General features: G+C 47.6%; 1 protein-coding gene across 2 annotated transcripts in view; it reads left to right on the plus strand.

Moving 5' to 3' along the window:
• YPEL2 (yippee like 2) overlaps positions 1-15680 on the plus strand; it is a 60113-nt gene that overhangs the window by 39703 nt on the left and 4730 nt on the right. The window lies entirely within an intron of this gene.

A 15680-nucleotide genomic window follows, 5' to 3' on the forward strand; every position in this document is an offset into this window, starting at 1 on the left:
GCCTCCAGATACACAGCAGGCAGCCATGACTCTGAGAAGCCTTTATCAGTTCTTTGGGGCCTGGGTACTCTCTCTTACCTAACTCTACCAGCTTCTCCAGTGAGGGTCTTAGAACTATCCTGAGTCAGCAATGGCAGTCCTGCATTTATGCCTTCTGTTTCTTTGAAAGGAAAGAATGGAGTTGCAGAATCGAAATGATTGAGGTATAGCCATGACGTTGGGGATATGGTCAAAAGAAGGGGGCGGGAATAAATGGCTTCTGGCTTCTGGAATCTTCATGTACCTTAGGGCTTGCCTGAGAGTGATTGAAACTGACATCCAAAAATGGGGCTTCTGTGGCCATGATCCCCAAATGTGGCAGCTCATCAGAATCACTTGTGATAAGAAGGTAGTTCTTTGGGGCCCACCTATGAAGAATTCTGTGCTGTAAGTCTGAGGGTGACAGTGAGCCAGGGCCTTTAACTGGTCTGGGAGAAGCAAGTCCTCTGGGACACAAGGAGGTGCTCACTTCTCTGGGTTGTGCAAGTGCAGGATCACACCACAGAGTGAGTACCTTCTTCAATTTCATGTCTGGCTTCCCAGCTTGCCTCATCCTACACATCATAACACAGCCCTGCCCAGTGTCTGAATGCAGGCCCTCTGTGCTGGACCTTTCTGGTGTGTGTCATGTCTTCTGTCTTGTGCCAACCCAGAGGGAGATGTGCAGTGAGGGAAATGAGGCTGCAATTGAGTTGGCCAAGGGGAAAGCCAGCCTGTAAAAGACTGAACCAAAATCTGAACTCAGGCCTGAGCCCACCGTCTGGTCCTCCAGTGTGCTCTTACATGACCCGTTTCTTACTCAGGAGTTAACAGGAGAATCAGCCTAGGTCCTTCCCGGACAGTCAGCCTTGTTCTGAAATCCCCAGGTACTGTCCCCTCTCCATACCCCTACCCTGTGCTGGGAAACGCAGTACCTCCCTCTCTTCTGTTTGCTTTTCCTGGGGGATTTCAGGCCCTTGGAGCCCTGAGAAACACGAAAGAGGGTGGATGGAGGAAAAGCACAGGTCATCCTTAGCAACGGGGCAGTTACCCTTTGTTCATTTGTTTGCTGATTAATTCTCATTTTCTGCTGAAACCAGACAAAGAAGAGGAACTCAGGAGCCAGCCACGGCTCAGAAGCCCTAATTAGCTTGTGGTCCAACTGGGTCAAGGAGGAGTGACCCAGTGCCATGGCCCTTTTCTGTTTTGTTTTTCTTTCTTTTTTCTTGGGCCAAGAGTGCCCCAGCTCACTAGAGCAGAGTTCCCCTGCCCCAGGCAGGGGAGCTTGGGCTGCCTGCTCTGTCCCTTACTCCCCAGCCCTCCCTGCTGTGCTGTGGCTGGTGTTAGGTTGCTCCAGATACCCAGGCTCCTGTTTCACATCCTCAGGCGAAGATCCCACGGTAGGTCAAGGTACCCTTTGAGGTTAGCTTTCCCACACTGGCCACTCCAGGAAGGAGGGAAGGAAAGTGCGGAGGGATGGATAGGAACCCTGAGCAAACGTCTCTGTCGGCATGCACAGAGGGCCCTGCAGCCACCCCACATTGTGCTGGCTGGGGCAGGCCATGAGCGATGGCCAGCTGCCTGCCCGGGCCTTTTTTGGCACACGGAACTTGGCTTGGCTGAGGCATGACTGTCCGTATGCTGAGGCTCTACCTAGGGTGGAAATGGGAGGCTGAGAGAGAGTGAGTGTCGGGAGACAGAAAAACTGTTGGATGTGTGGGCTGGGACCCCATGGGGGGCTGCCTGAGCCAGACTCCCTACCCAGACCACCTTCTCAGCCACGTTTTCTTTCCTTGGGCTCGACTGGTCCAAAACAGGAGGAGAAGGAGCCAGTGGACAGAATGTTCCTGCGCCTGCTTGCCCAAATGGAACCGCCAGTGGTGCAGGCCAGGACTTTGGGAGATGAAACCACTCCCTTTTTGCCAGCCAGTTTTCATAGCTTGAGTCACAAATGAGGTTCCGGCCTGGATGAACTGGTTTTCATGTAGCTTTCTGAAGTGATAAATGTGTTCAAAATAAAAATGGGAGTGGCAAGGAAGAAGTTTGCACACTAGGCTTCCCCAGTTTCACTTCTTCAGGGAGTGGACTTGTTTCTATGGACCCCAGGTCCTACTCTGTGCCATCTTCCATGTCACATGCCACCAAAAATAAGTACCTGGAAGTAGGGATTCTTTTCATGTTGTGCAGGGTTAGCTTATGTCCTAGACTGTCTCTGGCATTTCCCCACTGACTTGTTGCTGGCCCACAGAGGTGGCTGTCAGAATGATAGCACTGAAGAACCCAGCTTCAGTGTAGAAGTTGATATTGAGCATCCAGAGACTGTTTTAAAATGTGTACAGAGAGGTAGCAATTAAATGTTTGGCTTGGAACAACGCTGGCTTCTGCGTTCTCCCAGGAGCCCCAGCTTAGGGAAGATGATTAAAAATAGATCTGAGCAGCACTTCCTGCTTGGCAGATGGCGGATAGCAAATGCTAGGGCTTGCATTTGACCTTTCCTTTCTGAAATCTGCTCTGTGTTTCCATGATGCTAATTGAGTCCCTAGACCTAATCAAAGACTCTTTAGTTGGCTCAGGGCTCAGTTCATGGAGCAACATGCAAGCGCCCGAGTTTGCATGGAAACACCCACTCTCCACTCCATGTGGCTGGTCCTTGTTTGAAAGCTAATAAGTTCTGCCTTCAAATGTGCTGCCCAGTGCTGTTGTGGATCCATGCCTTCTCCACCTCTTCGACATGAGGAAAGATGGGTGGAGAGGGGGGCCAAGTGTGTACACTAGACAGTGGCTGAAAGAGGCAGGGGCTTGTGGGATTTGGATCCTGAAAGTGGAGTTATCCTCTTGTCCTTCACCTGTGAAATGAAGGTAAAATGACTTGCGTACCCCCTGGGTTTATTGGGAGAAAAAAAAGGAAATAGTAGTTAAGACAATACCTTGAGACCATGTCAAGCTCTGGAAAGTAGAAGGTGTTTATTTTTATTTTTGTATGCTGCATCTGCCCATTTGGGCCATGTTGACTAATCCTGGAGCGACTCTTCTCTGGGAAAAAGAAGGGGACAGCGAGAGATGGTGTTGAGGAGACCTTAGCAGTACTGGCTGCTTGCTCTGCTATGGTGGGGGATGGCTAGCTTGGGCTGTTGCTGCATCTCATTGCCTGATGGTCTCCCATCCTTGCTTCCTTTCCAAGAAAAGCCTTCTGTGGTCAACCCACCTACAATACTTCATCCTGTCCATCTTCTCCGAATTTCTTTTTTAAAGATTTATTTTTATTACAAAGTCAGATATACAGAGAGGAGAGACAGAGAGGAAGATCTTCTATCCAGTGATTCACTCCCCAAGTGAGCGCATCGGCCAGTGCTGTGCTGATTTGAAGCCAGGAGCCAGGAACCTCTTCCGGGTCTCCCATGCGGGTGCAGGGTCCCAAGTTTTGGGCCGTCCTAGACTGCCTTCCCAGGCCACAAGCAGGGAGCTGGATGGGAAGTGGAGCAGCTGGGATTAGAACCAGCACCCATATAGGATCCCGGCGTGTTCAAGGCGAGGACTTAGCCGCTAGGCCACCACACTGGGCCCCCATCTTCCCTGAATTTCTTTAACATCTGTAATTTACTAGAGGGAACTATTTGTGTGTGTTTATTTGAAGAGCTTGAGTCTTATTTTCTTGTTGGCTCATTGGAAGCAGAGATAGTACCCAGCAAGGCTAGGACATAGCTGATCATTAAGTATTTTTTGATTTATTATTATGGAGACATGACTATTCTCTTATTGTGGGACGTTAGATTTTCCCCCAGTTTTTTTTTTTATTGTTTGTTTTGTTTTAGAGTATCAGACTACTTTAGTATGACATAAAATTTTCCTGCCAAGGAGCTGGTTCTCCAGTGCCTGATGTTTCACAGGGAGCCTGTCAAACATGGAGGCCAAGAGAAAAGATTGAGCACCAGAATACATAGAAGGGATTTAAGTTTCTGTGTTGCTGTTACGAGGATGTGAGTCTTAAGGGATTACCAGATAAGATAGGTCAGTGGATGAGCAGAGAAAAACCTGCTTTTTATGTAGATAAACAGGAAGTTTAAAAAGATGAGAGAAGAAGTCTTAGCTCTAAGTCTGAAATGTTCGTTTAATGTGCAAGGCATTTATTCTCTCGAGAACGTGGACTCACAGAATGTTGGTTCTGGCAAGAGACCTTACTCAACCCCATCATTTCACAGATGATGCAATTCCAGCTCAGAGCATCAGGGATCTGCCCAGGGACATCGTTCTAGGCAGAGGCAGACTGTTTAGCATTGCCTGGCTGGGTTGAGACTGGGCAGGTTGGTGATTCTGACCCACTTGTGTTCCATTTCTAGAAGGAAAGGGAAACATCTTCAGTGCCCAGGCTTTGCAGTTTGGCGAGCATCCTGTGCTCAAATCTTTTGATGTTTTTATTCTCTTACCTGTTTCATAGGCGCTCTTTGAGATGTTATTCTGTTCCCACTGTGATTCCTAACTATCACAGCCCTTTTAAGTGAGATTCTCTCTTCCTTCATAGCTCTTTCATCTAACCCTGCTCCTGGACTCAGTTCCCTAAGGTATATGAATACAGAGGTTAAAAGGTAGAGGTGTGCGAACATGCTCACAGGAGGGAAGTCTTAAAACCAGCCAAGTGCCACAGCAGGAAAGAACATATTCATCAGCCTATTTTAGTGTGTACATACAGCCTGAAACCCAGTTAAAGGTTTAAGCAGTGCTTTCATTATCATTTCTGGAGAAAGGTCGACCATTGCACATGGAGGAAATGAGAGGGGACTGGAAGGAAAAAAGTGTTTTGTTACCTCATTTTGCAACCAAGGACCTAGAGACTACTAAGGTGAATCTAAGACCCAGGAAATATGTCAGAAAAAGTGCCAGAATCAGAACTGAATCTAGTTTGTCCAACTGTAGATATGCATTGATTACCACTTGGGGGGGTATGTTGTGAGAAATGCATCTTTAGGTGATGATGTCATTTTATGAGCATCACAGGGTATACTTAGACAAATCAAGTTGGCTGCCCTGCCACTAGACGATATAATCTATGAAATCTTTGTAGACTGTGGTCTGTCATTGGCTGACATGCTATTCTATGGCTGGTGATTGAGCACAAATCTTTCTATACATATATATTTTTTATTTTTTTGAGCATAACTCTTTGATTATACCTAGTTACCGAGCTGGACAAAGCTTGGTTCCTAGAAGGAACCTAGCCCCTGGATAGGACAAGTTATAAGAATTTTGACAGTAAATCCTTAAGTGTCAGAATTCCAAAGGACCCAAAGACGGAAGGTTGAAGGAGCTCTAAGAAGGCCGACGTCTCAGCTCATTGAAGGAACTTTGGTATTGGTAGAGTGCTTGACGGTATCCCACTGGCTAACCTTTGGGTTTCTCTGGATCCCACTGGCTTTTGGATCTGTGAAATTAGAACTGGATGAAGGAAGGTGGCTGCTTTGGTTTGAGCTCCTCTCTGGCATTTAAGTTGCAACCTACTGGGTACAACTCTGGTAGACTACAGTTGCTGAAATTGTTTGCTCTGTGCAACTTCTCAAGTGTTCCTCTTCTAGGTTCTCTGATCCTCTTATATCCCATGAAGGCCAGATGTCAAAGGAAGGAATCTTAAGAAGCTTCTTACCATTTAATTATTTTTTCTTCAAGGATTGTGAAATAAGATTCTTGCATTCACTGGTGATCTGGAAAGCTGATTTTAGTTTGGGACTGAGAGAAATGTTTTCTCAGTGCTCGTCAGTCAGCTGTAAGCTTTGTAGTCAACATAATTCACTCCAAAGTGACACAAACTCTGGTGGAGTGTCTTCAGTGTAACACAACTCAATAGGAAGCTAATTGGGAAGCCAGCCTTCTAATTCACCAGTTGACAGTAGAGCAGGTAATTCTGGAGGTTTGGAACTGTGTGTTATCTTCCTTGAAGGTAAACCCACTGGAGCAAGAGAATTTAATTTAAACAGTTGCTGAGTAAATATGGAGTCAGAGCAGAGGAATTTGAATAGCCTATGGGATTTAAAGCAGTTCTGACAGATTGATCTATCCTTCTTCATCAAAGCGACAGATTTTCCAAGTGAATGAATACTCCTAGAAAACCCTTGGGACTTGAAGTCAAAAGGCTTAGGTGCAAGTTCTGACCTTGAACTTAAAAACAGGGAAGTTATTTTAACAGCTCTGTTTTTCAGTTTCCTTCTGTTGTTTCAGAGGTTGAGTCAATTCATGGCGTGTGCAGGTGGTTTGTACATTCTGATGTCCAATAATCTTGCTAGGACTCATTTCCCAATACCCTTCTCATTCCACCTTCTTTCTCTCCTATACTTCAGAGCCAGACTGTCCAGCTCTCTGACCTTTGTCCCTTGGTTGACGTGGGCATAATTCTTAGCCGCCCTTCATCCTCTTTTCTTCATCTGAAAAAATGGGGATGATGTTGGCACTTACCTAGTTGTTGTGAGTGGATTATTTTGCTTTGAATTATGGTTTTAATCCCACCTAACCCATGGTAGGCACCATTGCCAATGCTGTTTCACAATTTCTGACTTTTTTTAAAGATTTATTTATTTTTATTGGAAAGTCAGATATACAGAGAGGAAGAGAGACAGTAAGTAAGAAACATCTTTCGTTCTATGATTCACTCCCCAAGTGAGTACACATTGGCCGATGCTATGCCGATCCAAAGCCAGGAGCCAGGAACCTCTTCCAGGTCTCCCACACGGGTGCAATGTCCCAAGGCTTTTGGTCTGTCCTCAAATGCCTTCCCAGGCCACAAGCAGGGAGCTGGGTGGGAAGTAGAGCTGCCGGGATTAGAACTGGCGCCCATATGGGATCCCGGGCGCGATCAAGGCGAGGACTTAGCCGCTAGGCCACGGTGCCGGGCCCCACAATTTCTGACTTAATGAGCCACCTCTCTCACCTAGGGACTGTCCACAGTCTCACCATAGTGATCGCTTGTTCAAGGATGTTTATAAAAGAATTTAGTCTGTGGCATGTGGCTTCAGTCCTAAAGGATGCCTTAATTTCTTCTTCTTCCTTTTTTTTTGTTTTAATCAATTTGAAAGATAGAAGAGCATGGCCACCTTGATTAATTCCTCAAATGTTCCTGTACTGGGACTAATCCAGATCTCCCAGGTGGACAGCAGAGCCCAGTTACTTGAGTCATCACTCCCTGCAGCCCATGGTCTGCATGAACAGGAAGCAAAATGACAGGGCTGGGAACCAAATGATGGGACTCCTAAACACCTGCTCCTGGAGGGTGGCTTTCTGTCACCGTGGGCCCAGGGGACTTCCTTTGTCACTCTGTACATGGACCTGCTTTGTAGTGGGGAATGTTTTCATTTGCCAGTGTTCAGCTGGCTTTGGGAACAGGAATGCACATTGACATACACACCAGGAAATGATATTTGCTCATTCTGAGCATATTAATTTGGTTGTTCTTGATTCTGGTAACTCTGAGTAGTTCTCAAAGGCTTTGTGGCTTTCAGGAAAATTTAAACCCTCTTTTCAAGTCTTAGTTTTATATCTGAACTGCAACCAGCCCAGCCATTAGTGGCTGGCTGTCATCACACCCTGATGAAGCCATCCCGGGGCTGGGAGTCACACCAGCCGAGTGACATATCAGCTTTTGTTCTATAGAGGAGGGGGATGTCTGATTATGAGCATCCTCTTTTCTGAGTCCTGCTGGAAAATCCTTGTTTTCCCATGCTCTTCATCCTCTCCATGGAGAGAGAGGAGGTGTTGTAGGATGCTGAGAGCCTGCCATGGTTGCTTCCTTGCTCTATGTGTTTATATTACCATCTGCCACTCTAGCCCTTTGGCACAGACAACAGGTTTATCCTGCTTTTGCTGCCCAAGCCCACTCTGAGGTCCTGGGGACAGTGGGGAGAGCCAGGGGAAAGGAGCTGGTGGGGTCTGTAGCTTTAGGGAGTCTGATAGCACAGTGAACTCTAGGTCCCCACTGCACCCAGACTTGTCTTGTAGTTCCCATTCTGACTTCTGAAAGCCTCCAGCAGTGTGAAAAGAAACAAACATTTACTACATGCTTTTTATGAACCAGGTTCTATGCTTAACACATGCACACTCACATATGTACTGCATAATAGCCTTTGGAGTGGGGCATCATGGACCAGGAGGTAGGTTTGTTTCTCTGCTTTGTAGATGAAACCTTGAGGCTCAGAACGATGAAGCAAGGACCTCCCCGACTCCAGTGCATCTCTGCTGCTGACCATCAGAGAGCACAGCAGCAGGCCTTGCAGAATCTTTTCTCTGTCCCTGCCAGCAGCCCAGTATATGGCTGCCAGCAGGAAGGTGTCTTAGACAATTTTAATTCTTAAGTGGCTTTTATTCAAGAGTTCCCATTTCAGCAATAAAATATGGCACCTAAGCCCCCCTCCCCACCTTTTGTTTTTGCAGCTCCAGACTTTGCGCATGTTGCCATGCCCTTGGAATTTTATGACTGCACACAGCAGATATTTCCTCCTTTAGAGCCAGTCCCTTCCCTGCCCCTCCCTCCATCTGCTTAGGGAATGTGAGGGAGGATTGAGACCTCCTACTGAGGCTTTGAGCTCTGGGAGGGGCCTTAAGGAAGCCCTTAAGTAAGTGTGGTTTTCTACCACAACCTCCTTGGGTTCTAGGCAGGTGAGAGGAAAGTATTCTGTAAATAATAAACTCATGCAGATGGATTTGCTCTAATCTAAGCTTTCCTGGTGACCTGTGTCCCAGTGTAGTTGCACACAGACAAGGAGTTAATTCTTCCTAATTAGCAAAGCTGTCTGATTCCCATCCCAGTCCATTTCCTCTTGTTCACTGCAGAGAAGGTAGAAGAAATCCCCTTTAGACTTCTTTCCTCTTCATCTAAACAAATGTTCGCAGTTTCTGGAAGCTGCACTCAGGTCCTGTTTCTGGAAGTTTCCATCATTGTTCTTGATCATCGCCCTTCTCTTCTCCATAAGCTTTCTCAAGGGTGAAACCCAAGCAAGCTCCAGTGCTGTTTTGCTTGGGTTTCAACCCCTTAAGAATGGAGTCTATGGCTTGCTTTTGATCATCGCTAGGAAACCTCACCAAGGCCTTCACTTTAGAGGGAAAATGAGAATGGAGAGGGTTTGATCACAGCCTGCAGGAGGTCAGATCTGTGGAGTTGGAGGCCTCTCTAGCCAACACCCCAGTAGAGAGAGTTTTCCTAATCCTCTTTTGAATTTCTACCAACTGCTTCTGCCACCTTCCTCTGAGATGCTTAAAGTGGATCACCAGTTTAAAAGAACGTCATTACAATGGCTCCTTGATAACTCAGTTCACTGAGCAAACCCTTAGAGGCAGAAACAACATGTGTGATTGCCAGAAGCTGGTGCAAGGAAGGGTGACTGCGAAAGGTGTGAGACTTCTTTTAGGAATGTGGAAATGTTCTGGAATTAGATAGTGGTGATGGTTAACACTCCCTGGTGAATGTTCCAAGAACCACTGAATTGCATACTTTTAAAAGGGTAATGGTAATGTGAGTTATCCACCAGTTTTTAAAGGCTCCACCTTGGTGCCAGTAAGTTCTTTTATAGCTATAAACTAGAAACAGCTTCTAGCAACAGAAAATGTGGAAGTCTTAAAAGTTTGTGAAGCACTTTCATACACAGAATCTATTTTCTATGCAAATTGATATTTTATGGTGCTCATTTTATAAATGAGGACATTGATACTCGGAGAAGCCATTTGGCTCACATAACTTAGTAACATTTTTCTGGCTAGTAAGTGGCAAAGCGAGGACTACCTTGGCAGTCCAACTCTTTGAATCCCACACGCACATGTAACACTGAGTGTATGAATAGTGGGTTACAGCAGCACATGCTGAGGATTTTACAAAAGCAGGATTGAGGAGCCAGTGTTGTGATGCAGGGGCTTGAACTCCTGCCTGTGATTCTGGCATCCCAGGTTCAAGTGCTGGCTGCTCTCCTTGCAATCCAGCTCCCTGTTAATGTGCCTGGGAAAAGCAGCGGAGAATGGCCCAAGTACTTAGATAAGTGCTGCTCATGTGGCAGACCCTGATGGAGCTTCTGGCTTCAGTCCAGCCCAGTCCTGGCTCTTGCAGCCATTTGGAGAGTGAAACAATGGATAGAATCACTCTGTCTCTGTGTAACTCTGCTTTTCAAATAAAAAATAAATTAATCGATTTATAAAAGGGTGGATTCCCAGAATATTACAACTGGGAAGTACCAGGAGCAGCTTTGACGCAAAGAGGGGAAGCCTAGCCTTCTGGCACAATGGGAGATGAGGTCATAAGAGAAAAGGAGTTTGAAGAACAAGGCAGGTTAGAGTCAGCCTTCATCTCTCCTGGATTTCCCAGAAGGCCGGGGGGAAGGCACCTTGCACTTTATTTACCTCGTTTTACTCATTGTTCCCAGCAACCCTAGGAAATAGGCTTGGTTTCCATTTACAGTAGAAAAAATAAGTGGGAGCCAAGAGAGGCTACAGAACCCCTCCAAGGTCAAGAAGCCAGTAAGCGGAAGTTACGAGGCAGGATTGGAACCTGAATCTTCCGATGCCAAGACTAGACCATCTCACACAGGTGGTCATCAGGCTCCCACATGGTGCCACTGGTTAGCAGCTGGATATCGGTGCACCTCCTGAGCATGACTTGATGGAGGACGGTGAGAGGAGCAGCCCGAGCCAGGGAGGCTCTTCCTCTTGAGCCTCTTGGGCTGGATGGAGTCTGCTCCAGGAAGCGGTACTCTGAGGTGGGGACCCATGGCTGCCATGCCGCCACTCCCATGGAAAGTATTCATGTTGCCAGTGGTTCTCCCACATTGAACAGGAGTGTCTGTGCCTTCCAGTCTTTCAGAGGGGCCAGGATTCTGTGGTTTTTGGCTACTAAACAGGAAGCCCAGAGCCCTTTCCGTTCCTTTGAGCCGGCTGGAAGGGCTGGGCCTGGAACCATGACTTGACTTGAAAAGGCAGAAGAAATGTTCTGTGTGGTTTACAAAGGCGAAGTGGAAGCCTTTCCCAGAAGCCCTGCAGCAGCTCCGGCTGATGTGCGACCTGGGAGAGAGCTAACTCGATGCCTCCCAGGAGTGACAGCAAACAAACACATCCTATAGCCCGTTTGGTATCTCCAGGTCTGAAACTCTTTTTGCTTGATTCTAATTGCTTCCTTAACTTCCTCTCAGAGTCCCCATTTCCGGTACCACCCTCACCCAGGGGAGTACAAGGCTGTGCTAGGCTGCGCCAGGCTGGCTGGGCCCCACAGAAGGCAGCAGCCTGGCTGGAACTGCCCTGGTGTGTGTGGGTGTGGGTGTCTGCTTGTGGGCAGCATGCTGCGCCCAGCAGCTGTTTTTCTCATCATAAATGTAGACTTGGCGGGCTGTGGGTGGGAGTTAGGGTGTCTGGGGCAGGGCTGGGGGCCGTTTGGAAGCTAAGGTAAAAGAACTTGCAGGGTCCTGTCTGCCAGGCTGAGCCAAAGAAGGTTTGTAGACCCTCCCCTTGAGGGGTGCTTGAGAAGGCATTACCACACGGACGTCCTGGCAGGGTCCAGTGCCCTTGACAGAGCGTGGTCCTTTGCCGATTACTCTCAGCACAGGCCTGGGGGAGCCATGCGGGCCCTGCCGGGAAGGTGCCACTGGGCCTGGCTGCTGGCCTTTCTTTTCTCTGCCACATGCCTCCCCCGCCCCACTCTGTCTAGGAATTCTGATGTGTCAGGCAGAGAAATTTCTCAGACCTGCCCTGAGGAAGACTGGATACCTGACAGCACAGTCCTAGCCTTTTGTATTCTCTATTTTTAGTTTATTTTCATCTATGTCAAAGGCAAAGGGGCAGAGGCAGCGAGCGAGAGAGAATATCTTCTATCACCCGTTTTACTCTCCAGATGCCACAACAGCTAGGGCTGGGCCTGGTTGAAGTTAGGAGCCATAGAGTTTATCTGGATCTCCTGTGTGGGTAGCAGGGGTCTGAGTACTTGAGCCATCTTCTCTGTCTGCCAGGTGTGCACTAGCAGGAAGCCGAATTGGAAGTAGAGCATCCAGGACTCCAGCCTTACCTTACAGGGCATATAGGCACAGCAAACAGTTACTTAATCTGTTACATTATAACATTAGTCCCAAGGTTTTAACTTTGAAGTTACCCATGCCTATCAATATACTATTGTATGCATAGAAATTGTATATGTGTTCTGCTATGTAATATGCATATCTTGAACATTTGTGATTTCAGTCAGCATAATTTTATTTATTTATTTATTTATTTATTGAATATTTATTCATTTCATTACAGCCAGATATACACAGAGGAGGAGAGACAGAGAGGAAGCTCTTCCGTCCAATGATTCACTCCCCAAGTGAGCCGCAACGAGCCGATGTGCGCCGATCCGAAGCCGGGAACCTGGAACCTCTTCCGGGTCTCCCACGCGGGTGCAGTGTCCCAATGCATTGGGCCGTCCTCAACTGCTTTCCCAGGCCACAAGCAGGGAGCTGGATGGGAAGTGGAGCTTCCGGGACTAGAACCGGCGCCCATATGGGATCCCGGGGCCTTCAAGGCGAGGACTTAAGCCGCTAGGCCACGCCGCCGGGCCCAGTCAGCATAATTTTAAAAACTAGGGGGAAAATAGTTGATTTTATAATATGTATGGCTTTTAAAAGAACTTAGGTTTGTCATTCTTGACATAGTAGTTTAAAGGGTATGTCCCTAGGTACATGTAATCAGCTCTTGCAACCTCTTGCAAAAAGTGTTCTTTTAAACAATGGTTTAAACTCCTGAAACCATGTTTTCCAAACATTTTTAAATAGGGAAATTGCTTATAAAGGCATGTGTTATAGACGAGGTTTTAGAGATGATTCTTTGTTAACTTTTCAGCAAGTGGCTTTTACAATTTGCCTATGTTGAGTGTCACTTTTTTTTGGTACACGGTTCTGTGAGTTTGGACATATAGGGCCACCATTGCAGTCACCATTACAGTTCCATCTCCTTTGTTCCCAACACTTTAGCCTTACTCATGACCTGTGGTGACCAAGGGTCCTCCTGGCTCTTCCCCCAGGCTGCCCAGTGTATCCACGTGGATCTTGTTCTTACAGAGAAGCACTGTATGGAAGGACCAGTGTGTTTACCCAGTCACCACTGAGAGACATTTAGGTTGGGCGATTATGAATAAAGCTGCTAAAAATATCCTTCTTGGTTTTTGTGTGAACATAGGTGTTTCATTTTACTTGGGTAGATGCAGCTGCCAGCCTCCTTTCCAAGGCAGCTGTCCCATTTTGCAGTAGGTGAGAGTGCTGGTTGTTAGACATTTTTGTCAGCTTCCTCCATCCCCTCGCCTTTTTTTTTTTTTTTTTAAGATTTATTTATTCTTATTGGAAAGATAGATTTTCAGAGAGAAGATACAGAGAGAAAGATCTTTCATCCACTGATTCATGATTTACTCCCCAAGCGACTGCAATGGCGGGAGCTGAGCCAATCCAAAGCCAGGAGCCAGGAGCTTCTTCCGGGTCTCTCATGTGGGTGCAGGGTCCAAGGTTTTGGGCGGTCTTTGACTGCTTTTCCAGGGCACAAGCAGGGAGTTCGATGGGAAGTGGAGCAGCCAGGGCATGAATCAGCGCCCAAATGGGATCCATCTGCTTGATTTACTCCCCAAGTAGCTGTGATGACTGGTGCTGTGCCAGGCTGGAACCAGGAGTCGGTACTCCATCTGGATCTCCCACATGGGTGTTAGGGGCCCACATATTGGTGTTCTCTTCCACTGCCTTCACAGGTGCATTAGCAGGGAACTGGATTATAAATAGAGCAACCGGAACTTGAACTGGGGTTCATATGGGATGCTGGTATTGCAGGTGGTGGCTTAACCTACTGTACCGCAATGTACCGCAATGCTGGTGCTTCAGATTTTCTTCTAAATATCATATAATTTGAATCAGTTTCTGTACAGATGCATACTTTTTTGTTTAAAAAAAAAAAGGATCTATCTATTTACTTGTTTGAGAAAGAGCATGTGCACACTTCTATCTACTGGTTCACTTCCGAAATGGCCTCAACTACCTTAGCTGGACCAAGCTGAAGGCAGAAGCACGGAACTCCATTCTGGTCTCCACTTGGGTGGCAGGGATCCAGTTACTTGCGCTATTATCTGCTGCCTTTCCAGGTATATCAGCAGGAAACTGGATAGGAAATAGCGCAGCCAGGACTTGGATTGATATGCTGTTGTTACAAGCAGCAGTTTAGTCCACTGCACCACAACACTGGCCCTAAGCATATGATTTTTAAATTTGCACCCCTCTCCCCCCCAAAAAAAAAAACACATACAAGATGAAAACATTAAAAAATGTCTGTTCTGTCTGTAGTGGGAGCCGTAGACACTTGACGGTCAGCAGAATTTTTTGTGGTGCTCTGGAACCCATTACAAAAATATCACTGGGCATCTGATGTTCAGTAATCTTGTTTCCACAAGTTCAGACCCCCTGTCAGGGCTCAGGAAAACAGAAGGCACAGACAGCGTAGCGTGTGCAGCAAGCAAGAAGCAAAGGCCTAGGAGCTCCGCTCCCCGCCAGCCCACCCCCTCCCAGGGGGTCTCCCATCCTTCCTTCCTCCCTCCGACACCCACATTCATGTGTCCCAAAGCAGCACCTCAGGAGCGGGCTCCAGATAGTCCCTAAGTTGCAAATGTTTAGCTACCTTCTTCCTAAGTCTGAACTTGAACATCTTGACATAGACCTTCAGGGCCCAGGTTCTTGGCTTTTGGTTTTTCCCATGTGAGGATTGTACCTGTTTCCAAGGTCCCGGGCTGCAGGCTTGGGAGCTGTGGTACTCAGGGCAGCTCAGCTGAAGCATGCCTGCACTCCCCAGGGGTGTCTCAAGGCCTGACGAAAGAGAGAGCTGGTTTAGGTGTGGCAGCAGTTGGGGAACATCTGCTGAGTACTGGCACTTGTGCCTGGGAGTGAGGAACCTGCTGCACCGGCAGTGCGCCTGCTCTGGGGGCCGCTCTTCTGCCTCCTTGAAAGGAAATTCTTTTCACCTGGCTGGAGCCTCTGATCCACGGAGTCTTGAAGAAATGACTGTCCCCTACACAGTGATCTGGCACTTTCCCTCCTTCCCTCTGGGCATCTGCAAACAAGGCACCATTAGGTTCGCTGTGGAATAATGGAGGTCATGGGAGAGTTCCTTTTGGTTTGTCTTTAAAGCGATTTTTCAGAACAGACTGGGATGTCTGAATCCAGTTGTCGGACAACATGAAAAAATGCAGGTAGCAGTACAGGACATGTCTGACCCTTGTCAGCCAGACATGGTGGTGTGACCAGAGGAGAAAAACGGGGGCAGGGCCTGCATCCTTCGACACAGATACCCAGTTGCAGGACTTGCAGAGGCCCACGTCTGTCCTGTTCCCTGACACCATGGGGCCAGATGGAAGCTGCTAAAGGAGAAGTCCTGCAACAGAGTCCACGTCCCTGAGAGCTCAGAAGGACGGCGCCTGGGCTCCTGCTTGGCAGGGCTAGCGGGAGGGGCTGGAATTGTCATAGCGGCCACGATGATCTACGAGAAGCAGGGCAAGGGATCCGAGTGGGCTTTGCTGGGTAGTTTTTGTGTTGGGGATTCTTCTCTGCCTTTGGTAGGGCTGGACGTCTCGTGCTGGACCCTGTGTGCATGCCTGGGCCAGCACAGATGGCTGGGATCAAGTGGGACCCTCAGAAAGTAATACCAGTGAA

This window comes from Ochotona princeps, chromosome 17 (assembly GCF_030435755.1).
Source record: "Ochotona princeps isolate mOchPri1 chromosome 17, mOchPri1.hap1, whole genome shotgun sequence".
Taxonomy (NCBI): Eukaryota; Metazoa; Chordata; class Mammalia; order Lagomorpha; family Ochotonidae; genus Ochotona; species Ochotona princeps.